The sequence below is a fragment of the Ranitomeya variabilis genome, chromosome 3 (genome assembly GCF_051348905.1).
Source record: "Ranitomeya variabilis isolate aRanVar5 chromosome 3, aRanVar5.hap1, whole genome shotgun sequence".
In the NCBI taxonomy this organism is placed as follows: domain Eukaryota; kingdom Metazoa; phylum Chordata; class Amphibia; order Anura; family Dendrobatidae; genus Ranitomeya; species Ranitomeya variabilis.
Window position 1 is genome coordinate 46,823,725 of NC_135234.1, and position 18,154 is coordinate 46,841,878.

The window sequence follows — 18,154 nt, forward strand, 5'->3', positions numbered from 1 at the left end:
AGAGTCGCCAATATAAGCTGCGCCCTGTTAGCAGCTGAAAGACACTAGTGGGATCCCTATGAATCACCCCCACTAAACTGGTGATTGGACTCGCTCTGACCCTCGGTGGCTTTTGAGCCCTCGCCTGAGGATGCCCTGAGTCAGTTGCTGAGTCCAAGTGGGAATTCCCACCCTACACTGACCGGTTGTCAGGAAAGCACACTGATAGCACATGGCGCCGCACTGACGGGCACTGCAAAGAGATGCTGTAATGCATGCTGAGTGTGCAGGTTAGCACTGTCTGGGGCTAGGTAGCTTCACCATTCGCGAGCAATCATCAACACAAGGAATGTGAATGATTAAGGAGCTTTCATCCATCGACAGACATTCATCTACACACATGTTAGTAAGTATACACTAACGCAAGGCCTAGCAGCGATGAAAACCTTTTATAGCAGTAGCAGACCGGGACCTTCCAGGTTTTCCAATAGGAACTGCAACAGGACCTGAACATGTGATCCCCAACCTCCAATGGGAGGTCGTCCTGTGGGCATGCTCAGTATGAGAAAAGCAGCACTTAGTTCCAGAAAGGCCTGCTTGCTGCTGATCAGTACTGGCTACAAAGGCAGAGCCTGGAAAGGCAGAAGTAACCAGTCGCACAACATCAGCATGAGCCAGACGCCTGGCCTGATGTCTCCGCTGAGCAGGTTCCATTGTGGCTGGAGAAGAATGGGAGACCACAGCGGACATGGTTTGAGATTCCCCCTGTGCAGTGTCAAGAACTCGATATCTAACATCAGCCCTCCTCCTAGGTCCCCCCTCCCTGGCCCTCGCTACGTTCAAAGGCTGCAATGAGCAGCGGAGCCTGAATGTGCTCCACAGGCTCCCAGTTTCTTCCTCTGGGCCGTGACCCTTCCAGTCCACCAGATAGAACTTTTTGCTATGTACCACCTTGCACCCCAAGATAGTGTTCACATGATAATCATCCATTGAGGAACCCGATGTCCCGGCAGATGACTCAGAAAACCGGGACAGGTGTCGGTGATACCCAGGCATGGAGGAAGAGCCAGACAATAGACCACAGGATTAACCTGTTCCAGAACCTTGAAAGGAGAGTGATGCAAACATAGGCTACTTTCACACTGATCCGTCGGTACGGGCCCGTCGCAATGCGTTGGGCTGACGTACCGACGGACGCTGTGAAAAACTGCAAGACGTGGGCAACGGATGCAGTTTTACAACGCATCCGCTGCCCATTCTGCAGTCCGGGGAGGAGGAGGTGGAGTTTCAGCCGCGCATGAGCGGTTGAAAATGGCAGACGCGATGCACAAAAAAGTTACATGGAACTTTTTTTGTGCCGACGGTCCGCCAAAACACAACGCATCCGTCGCACGACGGATGCGACGTGTGGCAATTTGTCACAATGCATCGCTAATGCAAGTCTATGGAGAAAAACGCATCCTGCGGGCAACTTTGCAGGATGTATTTTTTCTCCCAAACGATGCATTGCGACATATGTCACACAACGCTAGTGTCTTAGTCGACTTAACTTGCAGCCTGATATTGTGGGCAGAGAGCCATACTAAGTCGCCAGGAGCAAAGGTCGGGGCGGGGCATCGATGTGCACTGGCAGAGACCCTCCTCTCCTTGGAAGCACGGATAGCATCCTGTGTTCGGTCCCAGATGCCCCGTTCTTCCACTGCCCAGTCTAGAGTCGGCAGAAGACATGGGCATAGGCACAGGAACCCATGGATGCTGGCCGTAATTAAGGAGGAATGGGGTCTGCCCAGTAGAGTCCACCATGGTGCTGTTCAAGGCAAACTCTGCCCAAGGTAGCAGGGAAGCCCAGTCATCCTGCCTGGCTGACACAAAATGTCGTAGATATGTGACCAGGGTCTGGTTGGCCCTCTCTACCAACCCCTTTGTCTCGGGATGGTATGCTGAAGAGAGATTCAGCTCAATACTAAGTAGGTGACAAAGCTCTCTCCAGAACTGAGATGCAAACTGGGGACCCCGGTCACTGACAATCTTGTCAGGCATACCGTGAAAATAGAAGACATGTTTGACAAACAACGCCTCCAAGGCTCGTGCAGAAGGTAACCGTGGAAGAGGAACCAAATGCACCATTTTAGAGAAATGGTCGGTAACTACCTAAATAACGGTGCAGCCACGGGACTTGGGTAAGCCTACCACAAAGTCCATCCCAACCATCTCCCAGGGCCTATCAGCCACTGGTAGGGGGTAGAGTGACCCAGCAGGCCGTTGTCAAGAACATGTATTCTTGGCACAAGAGACGCACGCCTGAATAAAGTCTCTAACATCACGGGCCATATGCGGCGACCAGTACGTCCTCGCCAGAAGCTCAGATGTCCTTTTAATCCCAAAATGTCCACCCACCCTGGATGAGTGAGCCCAAGAGAGAAGCTCCGGTCACAAATTGGATGGCACGAAAGTCTTGCCCAGGGGCAGAGACTCTAGCGACTTCGGAGCCACAGTTCTCAGACTCTCAGAGGGAACAATTAGCTGAGGTTCCTCCTCCTTTAATGACACCATGGAGCGGGAGAGAGCATTGGCACAAATGTTCTTTTCCCCAGATAGGAAATGAAGAGTGAAGTGGAACCGGGAGAAGAAAAGGGACCATCTGGCCTGGCGAGAATTCCGCCGCTGGGATGTCTGCAAATATACCAAATTCTTGTGGTCAGTGTAGACTTGGAAGAGAAAGTGAGCCCCTTCCAGGAGGTGTCTCCATTCTGAAAAAGCCAACTTTATTGCTAGCAACTACCTGTCCGCGATGGAATAATTCCTCTTCGCCGGTGTCAAGGTCTTGGAGAAAAAGAAGCAAGGATGCTTCCGACCTTGAGCGTCCTTTTGGAAGAGGACCACTCCAGCTCTGACAAATGAGGCATACTCCTCAATAATAAAAGGCTTATCTACATCGGGACGATGTCGCACAACATCAGCATGAGCCAGACGCCTGGTCCGACGTCTCCACTGAGCAGGTTCCACTGCAGCTGGAGAAGAATGGGAGACCGCAGCGGACATGATTCAAGATTCCTCCTGTGCAGCAGTGGGAACTCGACACCTAACACTTACCCTCTATTTTGGGAAAATATTCAAGGAGCTTGTAAAAGATTATATACAGGAGTATGTGAAATGCAAAAGCCAACTCGATTTACTCTGTTTCTAAGGATAGATTTTGACAAAAAGATAAAAGTATGAAGAAAGAATCCAGGAGACAGAATTAATAGCAATGTGGTTTATATCAACTTGTTTTGAAGCCATCTGATTTCTTCATCAGGAAAAACAACTCGAGTCGTAATTTTTCCTGATGAAGAAGTCAGATGACTTCAAAACGCGCTGATAATAACCTGCATTGCTACTGATTCCAGTCTCCTACATTCCTCCTTTGGATTTTCTTCAGCAACACAGAAAACCCATTTTAATCCTTTTGACATTTTGCTAGTTTTTAATCTGTGGGGTTGCAGCAACTGAAAACATTGCGCTTCATCCATTTTTGTGTAATAAGCAACAAAATTAGGTGAGCACCTCTTACCTTACTGTCTCTGATTATCAGAAAAGACCCTTTAGCTCTTTTATCGTTTCTCCAGTTTTTTCTTCATAAGGATAGAAGTTGTCAAACTAACCTGATTACTCTTTATGAAGAGTTCAGTGGAAACCAGAACAGAGGGGTAGCTCTGGATATAGTACTTCTGTACTATGCAAAGGCATTTGACACTGTCCCATATGACCACGTAATGGATAAATTAAGTTCTATAGACTTAGAAAATAAGATTTGTAAGGTGATCAAAACTGTCTCAAAGATCGCACCCAGAGAGTTGTGGAGAATGAATAGTCTATATTGGATAGTCTATGGTTATAAGTGATGTATTCCAAGGTTCAGTGCTGGGTCTGCTATTATTCAACTTATTTATTAATGGCGTAAAAAAAAGGGATTAACAGTGTTGTTTCTATTTTTGCAGATGATACCAAGCTATATAGCTTAGTACAGTCTATGGAAGACGTTCATAAGTTATAAGCAGACTTGGATTAACTGTAAAAATGTAAAAATAAGCATCTGTGTACTAATAATATGTAAGCATTATATCTTCTGGGGCGAATAAAGCTAAAAGAGTTATTTGAAGACCTCCAATAGCATTTTCTTAAAGGCAATCGGTGCACATTCCATTTGAATCAAATAAATTCAATGAGTTTTGACTTCCTGGCAGAATGTGAGCAAATTTGCCAAATTCAGATTTGGCAGTATCGGTCATCCATACTGCTTAGCAAAGAATGTCAGTTCATGGACTTGTACTTCACTGAGATTTTGATTTTTAGTAAAAGGAAAGATGCTAGTTTTCAAGTACTATTATATAAAATAGAAATCATTTCACCAGAAAACTGTAATAAGTTTTCTGCAAATTCTGTAAAAAATAGACCACTTTAAGGTGTAAATAGGGGTTTAAAGGTCATTACTTTTGTTGCTTTACATTCTGTGTAGAACGAGGAAGAAATAATTTGCCTCCTTTTCTGTTTGTTCCATTGCTGGAGAGAACCCTTCAAATGTCTAAAGAACGTCTTGTCTTATATTTCATGGATGATGGCAGCTAGCTTGGCTTTTTAATGGTGTCCTTGAAGGAAAAGATCATGCTCAAACATGGCGTTTTCTTGCTGTCACAATACAATGGGCGCCATTCATTATTCACATGAATTACTTGACATGACAGGAGCCTATTGTATAGCGTAAATGCAAACATTTTAAAAGTAATGGAATTTATTATTCCCAGTTTTCTATTTCAAGAATTTGCCTCTAGCAAGAAAAAAAACATAATTATGGAAGGCAATGTTTACTAAACGTAATATTTTTATTGTCTTCTCCCTTAAAGGTTGTAGTGATCTATAACTACAAGAAGTCTATCTCTTACAAAATGACAGCCAGATGCATCGAATAGTCAGGATACATGTTTTGTTTCATCACATGGATATCATCTTACGTAGAACATATGATAGAGAGCTGGTTTTGCTTTTCTTTTAAAGCTGTATCACCTTGTATGGTGTATATTGTCCATGTTGTACTTGTTTTTGATGTTGTATCTCCAGTTTTTAAAGAATTTGTGTAAAATAATATTTCTATCATTTAACCATATAATGAGTAGTGATGGGCGAGTATGCTTGTTAGTCGAGATTTCCCGAGCATGCTCGGGTGTTCTCCGAGTATTTGGATGTGCTCGTAAATTTTATTTGTGTCGCCGCAGCTGCATGATATGCGGCTGCTAGACAGCCTGAACACATGCAGGGATTGCCTGTTTGTTAGGGAATCCCCACATGTAATCAGGCTGTCTAGCAGTTGCAAATCACGAAATCACGAAATCTCTGAGCAGTCACAAATACTTGGAGAGCACCAGATCATGTTCGGGAAATCTCGAGTAACGGTCACACTCGCTCATCACTAATATTGAGTTTTAACCTCGCACTATTGTAAATACATGCTGTCAGGTTAAAGTTCCTACAATCTAGCCGGAAAAGGTAAAGTCTCAAAAACTAGAAAAAGCTCAAAAGCAATGTTTTGCCACTTCTGTCTCCTCAATGAGCGGAATGCAGTGAACAGGATCATCAGCATTGCACATGATGCCAATTGTTCCTAGCAAACCCACATAAGCTCTACCAGTGATGTATGTCAAGGCAGGAAAATGTTTTTCTCCCCTGTAATTGAGGCGCTGAAGAGTTTCCCAGTCATAGTGGAAGAAATAATAATAATAACAATGATAATCTTTTATGATCTCAACATGGACAAATTATATTATTAAATACTTCCTAGGATCTTTGTTCTTTTTTCATGTAATAAGTCATCCACCATAGAAAGACTAAGCACATCAACAAGACACAGTGTAGTTATACTGCATCAGCAAGGTCTTTCCCAGGAAATTTTTTTAAAGCAGATTGAGATTTCAAGATGTGTTCTTTGGAAGAAGCACCAACAAATAGGCAATGTTGAGGAACTTAAACCATGGAACCATGGTCAGCCATGGAATCTTAGTGAAGAAGAGTAAAAATATATCATGCTTATTTTACTTTTGAAATTGGAAGATTCCCAGTAGTGCCATCAGCTCACAACTGGCAGCACCCAGTGGTTCACAGCTATATACATAGTCATCTTCATGGAAGAAACTAGGCCAAAATGCCATCCCTTTAACATGACAAACAAGTCTTTGCACCAAATATATTTTTTGCAATTATGGGCAAAATAGTTCAACCTTTTTCTCATCATACCATCACACATTTCCCCACATGCGCTTTTTGGCAAAACATGGCCAAGCTTGGATGTTCTTTTTTTGCTAGACAGATGAAGAATTTGGTAGACTGTTGCCACTCGCGGAACACAAGCGGTACTTTCCAGAAATGTTTGCATCTCTTATATGTTGGTGTAGACTTAAGAACCAATTTTATTCTTGTTCTTTCATCATTTTTTAGGAAAAATTTAAGATGGATCTGTCAGGAGGATCAACCCACCTAAGTTGCCTATATAGGTATGCAGGTCATAGGTTAAAGTTGAAAATGGCACCTTGATATCTGTGATTTGATGTTCTATTCCAGAAAAATCCACATTTTTCTTATATACGATTAAACTGTTAAGATCTATAGGCCGGACGCAGATCTGCATAAGAATCTGCTTCCAGAAATTATTTTAAATCAAAGGGAGCATCTTAATTGGGATTGCAGGGAGATCATTAGGTTAGACCCACAGTGATAAATAATATCCTCTATCCATAGGTGAAGGGATATTTTTTGTTTATGGAAATAACCCTTGAAGGGTAGCATACATATTAAATTTTAGCCTTATAATCCCACTGATTGAAAAGATTGGCCAATCAGGTTGGGACCCCTTTGCTAGAAATGTGTCTGGGCCCCCCTCCAATGATACATACAGTGGGAGAAATAAGTATTTGATCCCTTGCTGATTTTGACATGAACAGTCTATAATTTTAAGGGCAGGTCAATATTAACATTGAGAGATAGAATATCAAAAATAAAATCCAGAAAATCACATTGTATAAGTTATATAAATTTATTTGCATTTTACAGTGAGAAATAAGTATTTCATCCCCTACCAACCATTAAGAGTTCTGGCTCTTACAGACCAGTTAGGCGCTCCTAATTAACTCGTTACCTGCATTAAAGACAGCTGTCTTACGTAGTCACCTTTATAAAAGACTCCTGTCCACAGACTCAATTAATCAGTCAGACTCTAACCTCTACAACGTGGGCAAGACCAAAGAGCTTTATAAGGATGTCAAGGACAAGGTCATAGACCTGCACAAAGCTGGAAGGGGCTACAAAACCATAAGTAAGATGCTGGGTGAGAAGGAGACAACTGTTGCAATAGTAAGAAAATGGAAGAAATACAAAATGACTGTCATTCGACATCCCCGAGAGGAAGGCAATACCACTGTAGTACCTGAACTCCTGGTGTGCCACACATATGCATAGAAATAGTGGCATAGTCAGTTTACACCGGGGCTGAGACACGAGGCTTTTAATGTGTATTTCTAATAATGCTTTATATAGTGCTCTATGTGCTTATTCTGACTGGGAGAGGTGTATCTAGATTTTCTGGCACCCAGTGCAAGAATTCAGTTTGGCACCCCCCACCACTACCCCAAGCACAAATGCAATTTGCACACTTAGTAATGTGCTGTTGAGCTGCTCACCCTAATTCAATGTTCAGTGAAAAACTCAGAGAAACAAAAGAGAAGCTCAATGTCACAAGACAGCATAAGTATGAAAATCACATATGAGTGTAGCGGAATCCTGACAGTGAGGATATTACGTACTGTTAGGATTGGCTGTAGGACTTAAATTTATAATTTAAGGATGCGTCTAGGTTTGAGATTAAAATCTGCAGTCACTATAGGTGGCTGCAGGTTTATGAATTCTCACATGTGCATGCACTGCACACTATTAGGATTCTCCCTTGCACAGGTATGCGATTTGGATACTTCTGGTAACATTCCGACTAGACATGCCCGGCCTCAATCAATTAATTTTCATTGAGTGAGGCCACACATGTCTAGTCAGCATGTGACCACATGTATGCAAATCACCGGCACCAGAGAATCCTGACAGAGTGCAGTGTGCACTGTGAGAATTCAGAAGTCTACAGTCATGTAGAATGACTGTCAAAAAGGAACCAGGAACCTTACAGATGACGTTGTCTCTGGAGTCATTCTCTTTCCTTTCTTCTTCATCTTGTCCATACTCCATGAGTTTTCTCATCCACAACTGTCTCTGTAGACTTCCATCTTCTCCAATCTTCTGCAGCACATCCCCACATGACGCCCTTAAAAACAGAAGTGTCATTATAATGCTCCCAATACAAATATTTTCCCTACACTGAGCCCCTGAATAAATAATTGCCCCTCACTATATTCTCTGCTCAAAATATGACCTCACGCTCTTATGGTACATGCTCTCCACACTGCTCCTTTCTTTCCATACTGGGCCAACTTTTCACACTGTTCTCTCACACTGAGTCCCCTTTATAGGGCTCAGTCTCTAAACTGTGCTCCCTCATCACAACCCCCCATGGTATAACCCCATTGTATACTGTCATCTCCTGGCTATGCACAATCACACTTTCCTTCCCCTATACTTTCTCCTCGCATGTTTCCCTATCTCTCCTCATACATTTACCCTCTCACTTTCCATACTGTCTCGTCACACATCCCTCCGAAACCCATATTGTGTCCACAGCCATCGCATCACTCTTCATACTGTGTTCTCATACATTTTCCCCTTGTTATTCATTCTGTGTCTATACCACCACTCACCATACTGTGTCTGCATCCTTTCCTCATACATGCCCCCATATCATACCTTTCTCCTCATATTGTGTCTTCAAATTTCACCCGCTCCCCATATTGTCTGCACCTGCCACATCCTTGCTCCTCAAAGTTGTGTCCTCAAATCATAGCACATTACATCTCACCCAGCCCTGTTCCACTAAATTCCCCCACACAGAAAATACCTCCCCACACACAGTGAATACCACTCTCATGCACCTTGAATACCCCCCATGTGGTAAATGCACTCCCACACACAGTAAATACCCCCTCACACACACTTTAAATACCCCACACACAGTAAATACCCCCCACACAAAGTAAATACCCCCTCACACACAGTAAATACCCCCCACACAAAGTAAATACCCCCTCACACACAGTAAATACCCCACACACACAGTAAATAAACCGACACACAATAAATCCCTCTCACACACACCATAAATACCCTTACACATAGTAAATATCCCCTCACAAACACAGTAAATATCCCCCTTGTACACAGTAAACACCCTTTCACACACATAGTAAATCCTCCCTTACACATGGTAAATACCCCTCCACACAGTAAATACCCCCCACACACTCAGTAAATACCCCTTCACACACACACAGGAAATAGCCTCTCCACACACACACACACACACACAGTAAATAACCCCCTCTACACACACAGTAATTACCCTAACCCACATACAGCAAATACCACCCCACACACTAAATACACCACCCGCAGTAAACACCACCCAGTAAATATGCCCCACCTCCAATCTTCAGTGTCTTCAGCTCCACTAATGTGGAGCACTTACCACCCATCTGTGCCTGTGATGTGCCGGCGAGTGATGTCAGCAGCGTGATCACATGAAATGATCACACTGCTGGCGTCGCTCTGACCTGGAGGTCCGAGCTTCAATTGTACCTGCATCTGTTAAGCGCCAGTAGAATTGAACACTGGGAGCCAGCACTGCACTGCAGTTTCTCTGTGCCGGCTCTCAGCTTGAAAACGTAGAAAACTGCTGACTCCCAGTCCGGCAGGTGGCAGAATGCAGCATTAATTAGGCAGTCCGACTGTGCCCACTGCCGGCTGCGCCCGAGGCACAGGCTCTGGCTGCCCCCTCCCCTCCAGATACACCTCTGCTGACTAGTACCAAAGGATTGGAGTTTGAAGGCAATCACATGGCACAATAAAATGACAGAATAAAGAACTCAGAAGGTGAGAGTAAGTATACAGTAAATACAGTTGTATTGTTGAAGAAGCTGACGTTTTAAAATAGAATGTATCTCTTTATTAAAATGCTTATTAATACAGTATAATTCTGTATACCTATATCTTGATGTATAATGGTAGGTATACATCACTGTACTCTTATTCTTATTACATTTTTTCTGAATGTTCTTTGAATATCTAGCAAGTGAATAATAAAGCTATAGCTCTTTCACAAGAAATACATCAATCACCTATTTGAATTTTTGACCCGTACCCACGTCAATGTAAGCCATTAATTTAAAAATCAATAGCATGTAGTGTTTCATTGTCCTCTTTCAGCAAATCTGATAACTGATATGTTCAGTATTCATAAAGGGTTCATCTATAAAGAGGAGCAATTAGGAGCATGTCCCATTACATGGAGTCAAATGACAATAAGTACAATATGAACATGAAAAATCATTTTGACAAAGAACACCATCAAAGATATCCGAACATTGGCAGCCAATGTCTTTTCATTAATGAAAATTGTCTTTCAATAATTATAGAAGTAGAGAACAAAATACATTTTCAAAGCCTATTATTTCTCTATTTGCCACAGAATATATCTTATATATCCAGATGTACAGGAAGTTAGCGCTTTTGATGTGATACTTTATTCATGGCTGAAAAAATACGGCTCAAAATTGTATAAATGCTGCATTTTACATTATATTTTTAAACATTCTAACATTCTAACATTTCTATAAAGTATTCAATAAAAATGGTTTATTGAAAATATTGTAATAACTGACAGCATAGTTTTAGTTGGAGATTGTAATTTCCTGCTTTCCAAACTTTTTCCAACAAGTTTTTCCTATAGTTGCTTCTACCCTTTTAAGTCAATGAAGGAAAACTGGGATTGGAGGAGGGGAATATTTTCCAGAAAGCTTTTTCTGCAAGTACAGGAATCAAAATAAGGGTCAAATGGGAGACCAGATAAAATTAAAACGGTTGCCCAATTTTCAGGAATCGTGGGCATCATGCTGCAATGATAATGTGCAGGGCTGGTTACTCAAAAGAGAAGCCAGTGATTGTTGGAAATGGTTACCAGGCTCCCATCTGGCAACCAAAGATTAATCATGTAGCCACTGGACTGGGTCCTGTAAATCAAATCATACCATCTCTATTGTCCATTTTATCTTGACTTTAACAAATGTCATGTCCCATGACTTGGTAATCATAGAGACAGAATTGTATTATCATTGTATTGTTGTGTTATTATACTGCTATGCAATAAGGTTTGCCTTTTAGAAGCTTGTCCTTTCTACTTGTCTGCATCCCCAGCTCTGATGTCAGTATCCCCTGCATTCCTCCTTATGTCTCACAATATAGGTCAGTCTTCTTTATGTGAGTACCAAGTTTGTATAAGCTCTGGTCCAGAAGAGCCTTTTTTACTTACTGTCAACAGGCCCATGATGACCAATCCACTTTCCAGGAAACTGCTCATGTTGGAATGCTTGGACCTGACACCCAAGATAGTGCACCACCAAATTATGGGTGTCAGGTCCGAGCATTCCTACATGAACAGTTTTCTGGAAAGTGGATTGGTCATCATGGGCCAGTTGAATGGTCACCAAGGTCTCCCGATCTGACCCTTTAGACTTTTGTCTTTGGGGTCATCTGAAGGCAATTGTCTATGCTGTGAAGATACGAGATGTACAGCATCTGAAACAACAGAAACTGGAAGCCTGTGCTAGCATTTCTTCTGCGGTGTTGCTATCAGTGTGTCAAGAGTGGTAGAAGAGGGTTGCATTGACAATCCAACACAATGGGCAGCACTTTGAACACATTTTATAAGTGGTCATAAACTTATAAATAACTCATGAAAGAATAAAGTTAAGTTAAAATCAAGCACACAGTTGTTTTTTGTGTGAAATTTTCAATAAGTTTGATGTGTCACACGACCCTCTTCCCATTGAAAAAAATAAAGTTGGATCCAAAATGGGCAACTTCAAAATGGCCTCCATGGTCACCACCCATCTTGAAAAGTTTTTTCCCCTCCCATATACTAATGTTCCATAAACAGGAAGTTGATACCACCAACCATTCCCATTTTATTTAGGTGTATCCATATAAATGGCCCACCCTGTATAACACATATATCAACATATGCTCAGGCTGAATTATTTTGGGTTTTCTATATGTAAACAGACCTACATGTGTTTTTGATTATATGAGGTGAGTAAGGTACAGTTCTTCTCCCCTGAAAAAATATAATCAATTGTGGAAATCCAACCTGTCAAGTCAATGGGTTTGGCAAGTCTATAGTGTACTCATGCATACAGTACTGTGAGAGTGTCATAACATTTTTGTACCATATAAACAAGGTCATTTATTCTAATTATACATTATTTTTCCTTTGGCAGAAGGCTTGAGACAATGTTGCTGGGACTTGGAAGCACTAAAATAGTTATTTTATTAGAAGATTCAAAAATGAAAAAATATAAAAGCAGAAAGATATGTTATTGGGGTTAAAGAAATAAAAAACAGGGTATTTTTAAGAAATCAAATAAGTTTTATAATCTTGCACTTCTGAAAACTGACAGCTTGGATCAATGGCATGGTTGTGCCACTGTGGCAAACTGAGTGCTCTTTCATGCTGCTATATGATGAGGCAGTGTCAGATTCTCCCTAGTAGCATGCAAGAAGCACAAGGGTACAAAGTCTGGAGGAATCCAGCAACCCAACAAGCATCAAACCAGCACTTGCAATCTCTAAAGCATATAATCTACAAGTAGTGAAGACTCCTTGCCTAGGTAACCTGACCACTTTTAGAGTTCAGGGTGACCGTTAACGTGTAAAGATTTCTCAGATCAGTGAGTGATTGCTTTGCTGTCCTATGAAAACTGAGTCATGCTGAGTTGTCAGTGTTTTGATTGACAGCTTGGCTGTCGAATGTGGGACTGAGAGGTACAGGACTTTTTCAAGTATTCTCTGTTCTGGAGATTGCCCAAGCTATTTAACTGAACTGTTTGCCTCTGTTCCTTTACAAATATAGTTTGTGCTTCATGGTGAGTGTTTGCTTAATTCTGTCGTTCTGAGTTCTGATATTCTGCTGCTTGACCCTTGGGCCATGTGCTGACTATCCCTTGGTTTTGTACTTTTGCCTTTATCTGCTATCTCCTAGTATTTTGACCCTGGACAGCTACCTGACTTACGCCTTTGTCTTTTCCCTTGGTTTTCTACATGCTATCTTGGTACTGAACCCAGAACATCTGACTTCTCTGCCTCACGGTCTATCCGAGAGTAGTTTCTAGCCTCACTTTACGTCTTGCCGTATACTTCTTTTTCCTCACCAATTGATCCAGTTTGTGCACTCGGTGACCAAGTCACAATGGAATTAAATAACCCTCCAATATTGAGAATGGAGAGGCAAATTACACAGTTCAGTATTTTTACAAGCAGTTTGCAATTTTATCTATTTCAAAATTTCTGACAACTCCTTTATGAGCTCCATTCTTCTTTCACTTGGTGTTGTTACTGTGTGGTGACCATTGTTGCCTGGGTGCTGTACTTGTGGGGTGATGTGGCTTGGAGTCATGAGGGCTCAGTCTTGGAATATTAGTGCTGTGGAGGACTAGGTTGCTTGCCGTCCTGATGAACAATCAATGTGGCTGTAGTTGGCATATAGCATCGCACGTTTAAGGTGAGGTACCCATTTAGAGGTTTGCTGTGGGCTTCATACAGTCTTATCTGAAGGTTAAACTAAAAACCTTATGTTCAATTTTTTAAAATTTTGCATATAGACCATTGTATACATTTTGGTTGTGCGGTTCAGGTATTTTTCTACAGCTATGGTACCATTTATTCCAAAATATTTCGGAAGTAATTGGAAGGATAGAAATTGTATTACACTATTATACAGAGGGATTGACTGTAATGGGGTTCAAAACTTGTAATAATAGCTACTAAATAAAAAAAGGGAACACTTAAACAACAGAATATAACTCCAAGTAAATCAATCTTCTGTGAAATCAAACTGTCCACTTAGGAAGCTACACTGTTTGACAATCAACTTCACATGCTGTTGTTCAAATGGAATAGACAACAGATGTAAATTATTGGCAATTATCAAGACGCCCTCAATAAAGGAGTGGTTCTGCAGGTGGGGACCACAGACCACATCTCAGTACCAATGCTTTCTGGCTGATGTTTTGGTCACTTTTGAATGTTGGTTGTGTTTTCACACTTGTGGTAGCATGAGACAGACTCTACAACCCACACAAGTGGCTCAGGTATTACAGCTCATCCAGGATGGCACATCAATTATAGCTGTGGCAAGAAGGTTTTCTGTGTCTGTCAGTGTAGTGTCCAGAGGCTGGAGGGGCTACCAGGAGACAGGCCAGTACACCAGGAGACATGGAGGGGGCCGTAGGAGGGCAACAACCCAGCAGCAGGACCGCTATCTCAGCCTTTGTGCAAGGAGGAACAGGAGGAGCACTGCCAGAGCCCAGCAAAATGACCTCCAGAGGCCAGAAATGTGCATGTGTCTGCACAAATGGTTAGAAACCAACTTCACGAGGATGGTCTGAGTGCCCGATGTCCACAGATGGTGGTTGTGCTCACAGCCCAATACCGTGCAGGACGCTTGGCATTTTCCACAGAACACTAGAATCGGCAAATTCGCCACTGGCTCCCTGTGCTCTTCACAGATGAAAGCAGGTTCACACTGAGCACATGTGACAGATGTGACAGAGTCTGGAGACACCTTGGAGAGTGATCTGCTGCCTGCAATATCCTTCAGCATGACCAGTTTGGCAGTGTGTCAGTAATGATGTGGGGTGGCATTTATTTGGAGGGCCGCACAGCCCTCCATGTGCTCGCCAGAGGTAGCCTGACTGCCATTAGGTACCGAGATGAGACCCTCAGACCCCTTGTGAGACCATATGCTGGTGTGGTTGGCCCTGGGTTCCTCCTAATGCAGGACAATGCCAGACCTCATGTGGCTGAAGTGTGTCAGCAGTTCCGGCAAGATGAAGGCATTGAAGCTATGCACTGCCCACCCCCATTCCACAGACCTGAATCCAAGTGAACACATCTGGGACATCATGTCTCGTACTATCCACCAATGTCACGTTGCACCACAGACTTCCAGGAGTTGGTGGATGCTTTAGTCCAGGTCTGGGAGGAGATCCCTCAAGAGACCATCCGCCGCCTCACCAGGAGCATGCCCAGGTGTTGTAGGGACTTCATACAGGCACGTGGAGGCCACACACTTGATTGAGCATCATTTTCTTGTGTTGAGGCATTTCCACGGAAGTTGTATCAGTCTGTAACTTCATTTTCTACTTCGAATTTGAGCATTATTCCAACTCCAGACCTCCGTGGGTTATTAGATGTGATTTATTTGATCATTTTTAGGTTTTATTCTGAACACATTCCACTATGTAATGAATAAAGATTTATAACTGGAATATTTCATTCAGTGATATCTAGGATGTGGGATTTTAGCGTTCCTTTTATTTTTTTGAGCAGTGTATTTTAAACGTAATCATATTTTTTCATCTATTTATTTACAATGCTCACTGGTTTGCACATGATCTCCACTGTCATCCTTTGACAGCAAATCAGAACCCACCACCGACAGGAATCGATTGGCTGAGGGATAAGGAGACAGGAAAGTAACTGTCAGGTATCACTGTTGACATAGCAACCATCAGTACCTCGCGATTGTGCTGCAGAGGTGCCGATGGGCTGATGAAGGGATCTCACTTTTTTGGACTGCTCACATGTTGCTTCCACTACTGACATTGGTGTATTAGCGCTTCAAGTGCAAAATGAAGACTATGCCTGGTATCAGCTCTTGAAGCATGATCCTGACTGTGTATAACAGCGAGCTTATGCTGTGGATGGCACAGGCAGAACTTTGATGCCCTTGCCATTTCACTTACATAAGTGTATGTCAGATTGCAATTAATCACCTACAATATTGATGTACAGTTAAGTCATTTTGTGTCAAGGAGTTAAAGGGAACTTTACAGCTGATACATGTTGATTGAAACATGGACATCAGGCACTGGTAAAACATAATCAGGCTGAAACATCAGCCATTGGATGAATGGTTTCAGCCAGGTATGTCTGATTCTTAAATACTGCAATGCATCAGAGAAAAACATATTTTAAAAGTTGTTGGGGACCGAACTGCATTGGGGACTAGTGAGATAGGTGGGTCCCTGGCGGCTTCTCTCTGCCTGCTCCCTGGGAATGATAGGCCTCTCCCTATATTCACATACAGGGAATGACTTATCACTCAAGACAAGCTGGTCAGGTGAAACCATCGGGGATCCAACTGTTCGACCATTCTTCAGTTCGGCTTGGTTCCTGATGACTTTTAAAGTATGTTTTTTTGAAACACAGCAATACTTAACAGACAAAAATACATGGCTGAAATCATGCAGACAGTGTCTGATACTTGCTGCCTTTAGTTCGGGCAGCATGTACCACCTGTCAGGTTACATTTTATAGGAGTTGGCGAAAGCCACATACTGTAATTTAATTTTGAACCATTTTTCTATTTCTTCTTTGCGTTGTAAAGCTGCAGTAGCATCATATGCAGTGAAGAGGCAGTGACCCACAAATTCAAACACAAAAGTCTCTTTTAATGTGTTTCTTCACAGCATTAAAGTCCAATTCACATAAATGCATATAATTTCAGTGGATATTATCAGTGACCAGTTTACACCAGTTCAAAGCAATACATATCACATGGCTTTAGATTTGCGGTCCCTAAACAGGCCAGACTTCCCTTGTCCAGTTTCCCTGGGCAACCGCACGCCATATCACAGTCTCTACACGTCTCCATACACTCAGCCTCATATGTTGCAGACACTACACATGCCAGCCCTCCTCTGACTAGTTCTCGTGGGTGTCCTGCATTGCTGTATCACAGTCTCTTTACAGACTCTTTACTCACACAGTCGTACACAGTTCAGGATATCCTCCGGATAGCAGCCGGGCACCATATCCACCTGTTTGCAATCGTTGCACATGCTAGTCCTCTTTCGGGAACAGGACATCCACCTCCAGGCACAAGACTGTCCACATCCGACTCCTTTGGGCACAGGACATCCACGTCCGGGCACAGGACTGTCCACATCCGAGACCAGTACCATAGATGACTTGCATCTCTGTGTACACTGCGGGTGCCAGGCTATTCAGCTGCCCTGGGTGCTGGCTCTGCAGACCAGCACACACCAGACTGACACTGACGTGCACCTCGCACACCTGGCCTCACCTGGCCAGACACTTGACACACCCATACCCCTTACTGCAGGGTTTTTAAACACACACAAACCTGTGGCCTTCAGCCACATGGAAAACCCGGACCGGAAATCCGTGACTCTCATGCACACCTATGGACTTCATCCGTCTGCATGCACATTCTGGGGAGAACAAACAGCGCCCCCTAGCTGTATCAGAGTCCACAGCCTCACAGCGTATTAATTTGTCATGGATTCCAAGATTTCTTTTTTAAGTCATTCAATAAGAACTTTTATTGTTTGCTTCCAATGTATGCTGATCACAAGATATATCTCTGACATATATACTCTAACTGCACTTCTGCGATCATCATATGACCAAAATGCATTTTTTTATCATTTGAAAGTAAACAATGAAAGTTCTTATCATCACAAGCAGAGATCTAAAAAAGCACGAGAAACTGATACGGAAAATAATGTACACTGAAAAATTGTGCTGCTTTTCATTCTCAGTGAGCATGCTAATTTTTGTGAATTCACAGTATTACATTGCACACATTCCAACTCTCATTTTTAGTTCCCTTATACTATGTCATTGCTGAACACAGGTCTCAGCTGAAATTTAGAACAATCTTTGCAGTCATAAATGTTTAATAAAAGACTTTCAGGATTTAATTTCTTCATTTGTAGAGATCTGCTAACAGTAATATTTTGACTTGACATTTTTTATAATCTTTTAACAATACACTTGATGTAACTTTTGAACATTTAATCTTAATTAATTTCTGGATATCGTTGCAGCTCAGTCTTGTAATATTCTTGAACATTTAGGTGTAACAAAATATATTATTTTATATGATTTTTGAGCTTAAAGGATATTCAATTAA